Genomic DNA, 4,137 nt, shown 5'->3' on the forward strand with positions numbered 1-4,137 from the left:
ATAACTTCACTCACTCCCCCTTTTTAAATTATATTGCATAGTCCGACACTTAGCATATCACAAAATCTAATTCATCTATTTGCAGTTTACCACTACGTAGAATTAAAATGATGTAATGTTATAAACAAACGAACTCATAAGATTGTGTCTTCTGAACCTCTGGTTTCGGTAGAAGTAGTAGAAATAATAGTATTTAATAGTCAGACTTTTTATTCTGATGTATGTTGATGTCTGTAAAGTGTCCCTTTTTCATATGTTTAGATAATAACTCTACACAACGACGCAACATACTGTATTCCCAATTTGAAGCCTACAATAAACGTGACATGTACATCCTCTATACTTCTTGGTTACATCCGACCTCATTAAGCGCGCTTCAATATAAGGGTTGTCACAAGAAACAAGAATCAACTCCATTCCAAAATCAAGTAGTCTTGATGTTTTCTTATTTCGTTTTACTTAATCCGTTGTCCGCGTATATTGTCACTGAGCTTGTAAACGATAGTGTCATAATCGATAGTGACTAAAGTTGTACAGTGTTTTACTTGCTAACGAAAGAAGAACCTAAGATAATTTGATAAATTATAGTGAGAAATATACCTCTCCCTTTTATTGTCACAACTTGACTAAACATCAATAGTTTCATGTGTTAGGTAATCTTACTTTATCAAACATAACTTCAACTAGAGTCGCCTCATGTAACCGCACTACTTGTAGAAACAACAACAATTAGGTCACCAAATGTACGTAATTTCTTTCCGTTTACAACGAACTAAGTAGCGTGTCTCTTTCGTTTGGTCCCCTTCCTTTGTGAATCAGGAAAGTGAAGACAGGTAGATTTTTTCCCACACTCCGACGGAAAGTCTAGAAAAAAAAAATAGCTTAGTAATGCTAGTTCCAGGGAATACAAGGAAAATCTTTGTAGGCCCTTATAACAGCATTACCCCCCTGCCTATCTCAATGCTACTACGTAAATCTTTCATGTGACACAGACATAAAAGTACAAAACTAAATACAATTCAACAACGATGTTTGTCATCAAGAACAAATGAGCACTTCCAATCATTCTTTCGAGACATAAAGAGTACAGGTAGCGGAGGGTGGTGCGCTCTCTCCGCCCATACGTCAATTGTGCCGAACAAACTAATTTCATAACGTCATTAGGATAGTCCGAACGTATCCGATACTCGACCACGAATGGTGATATATGATATACACGGGACAACATGTAATCTAATCCTGTAAGGGGGACTTCCAAGTAAAGACGAAATAACATACGGTGGAGGCTCAACGATAACATGTGCTCTCCCTCCTCGCACAGAGGGTGAGAAAAGTGCGACTCAAGAACAAACGACGCCTACCGTACAACTGGGACGTCCTTCTTTCGTTTGCTCCACGCCTGTGGACGACACAGTGAAACCACGACTTTACGGTTGACCGATCTCTGACCTCGACCTCCAGCGTTATTACTCAACGACATCCTTGTCCTCCACCTCCTGTCAAGTAAAAGTGTCCACAGTCTCACCACAGTCACGACCATTGTCCAGAGCTACGGACCCTACACACCCGTTATCAGACGAGGAATCCGCCACAGGTCCGCCGTAAAAGAGACATCGAACACACGCATGTCCTTCACATGTATCACAGCGGTCATTTACTTACTTATGTCTTTACTACTCGATCCTACCGGTTTCACGACACCGACACCCACGCCTCTAGTGCGTCCTACCTTGAATTTGAAAGTACGCAGCCGAAAAAAATCTGCCCCTTCCTTCAGACTTCCTTACAGAGCCCCTCCTCCAACACACACGAACGCGCACATGACCAATGAGGGCACGAGATAAGTTTGTGCACGAGATGGAAGGCTGACAGGCAGATAGGCCATCCAGTTATTTTAGCCGGGCCGGCTAAAATAACTGGATTGGTCGTGCTTTTTACAGCGCCATGGCTTCCACAGATGACATTTTTGTATGTATTTACTGTCAAAGCATTTAATATATTCATTGCTATCGGGATGTTAAGAGCATTCCATGGAATATAACATAATTTCTGAAGTGAATTACCTACCCCACCTTTAACATTTCACAGCCAAGTAAAGTAGTAGCCATATGTAAATGTGATGTATTGTTGTCACCAGTAGAGGTCAATGTGATATTAAATGGGCTTCACCAACATGCCAATTACGGAAAGCTTTAGGGCTTTTTGCATTTTCTCCGCCTAAATAAAACATAATGCACCCACAGTGTCTTACACCATATCGTAATCCTCAGCTGTTCTATAAATAGTCATCACCATCATAAAGTAATCATGAAACTGATGCCTATCATCCAGAGGAGGACATATGAGGACATGGGAGGGTGGGCAGAATAATGGAAACACAAGAGGGAAACCTTCCAGAATTGAAAGACATGTAAATCCAGTCTGCACTCCAGAGATTCTCATTTAGAGTGTGAAACATCACTATAATGTAAGCTCATCTTAATCAAATGTTCCGTATCCAGACACACATGTATCATTGAACATCAATAACAGACAAAAGTATGCACAAGAAGGCAATCAATGATTGGTACCCGCAATTTCTTCCACGATGATAAATCCCTATCCAATTGCAGGCCTAATTTGATAAACTAAATTTAGGTTTTAATGGTGCTATCACAATCGCTGTCAGTGGGTAGTTGCCTTGGTAATGATCAGCAGCCATGAGTAGGCTGGTAAAGGCAACTTGCCAAGGAGAGCTGTTGTTGGAGTGGGAGGCTGTTTTACAGGAAACACCAATGAGTGAAAACCTGATGAACATCTATCTTGAAAATAAAAAAAACTAAAGTAAAAGTAGTAAAACTACAATGTAGAAATATTCTGTTATAAGTAAAAGTCCAACATTTAAAATGTTACTTGAGTCAGAGTATAAAAGTATTAACAATAAAATGCACTAGAGAATCAAAAGGAAAATAAGTTGTTATGAAAAAGGTCCCAATTTTAAGAATAGAAATAGCATATAATTGATAGTTGACTATTGAAACATAATTTTGTTCATTGCTTTAAAGGTCCCATGACATGGCCATTTCTACTGATCATAATTCCATTGTTGAGGTATACTAGAATAGATTTACATTGTTCAATGTTCCACAAAACACATCTATGTATTTTCAAGCTAAAAGTGATACACAATATAAACTGTATACTGTTATCTTTTCAAAGACATGTTACATTTCAAAAGCATTTATTGCTATGTTTAGGACAAACAATTAAAGACTGCTTTAATTTAACAAATTCTACAATATAAGTGGCAGATTTGCTTTATTAAACAGACCAGACCTAGGTTGAATACCAACACAATTAAGAACATACTCACATCTTACTATGTTGGTCTGAAGAGCTGAAGCATTCATACACAACGGATAAAATCTGTATCATTTTCATGTAGAATAAAGACAAAAAGAGTGATTATACAAATTACTTACTGAAATTTTAACCAGAAGATTAAGTCTCAAAGAATGTTTTAAATAAATTACGTCACAGCGTATACTTCAGCGAAATATAAAAACAACGACCCGGGGTGCAAAACGCATCAATGAAAGCGACCCTCTACCACACAAAACAACACCTGTAAATAACCCAATTGTGTTTTTTGAAATTGAAAAGGATATTGCATTGTGTTTGTTACTTTCGTTGCAGTTGTATGTCTAAAGTGTAATTTGGGATGCTTTTATTTTGAAGGCGAGTTTACGCTGTTGACAGGAAGTTGTTGTTGCTATGGAAACAAAAAAAGTTTCACAGCGGGCAGAACCATGGGCAGAACATGTCATAAAATCCGCGATAATGAAACCCACCCATTTAGAGGGAAGTTCTCATTCATAACACTCCGTTCGATGTCTCACTATGGGATGCGCCTCATCACGGAGCAAACAGAAGCATCAATCTCATTACGCCAATCCTGATTGGCGTAATGAGATTGATGTCAGCGTGTCCTAGAAAGGGTTTCTCGTGAAGTTCCTCTTCATACGACAACTACTCCACGTTATGCAGACACTACATTCACACACACACACACACACACACACACACACACACACACACACACACACACACACACACACACACACACACACACACGACAGCAGTTGAGTAATCGCGGTT

Source organism: Notothenia coriiceps, unplaced genomic scaffold, assembly GCF_000735185.1.
Source record: "Notothenia coriiceps isolate Sejong01 unplaced genomic scaffold, NC01 NC01_scaffold00037244, whole genome shotgun sequence".
In the NCBI taxonomy this organism is placed as follows: Eukaryota; Metazoa; Chordata; class Actinopteri; order Perciformes; family Nototheniidae; genus Notothenia; species Notothenia coriiceps.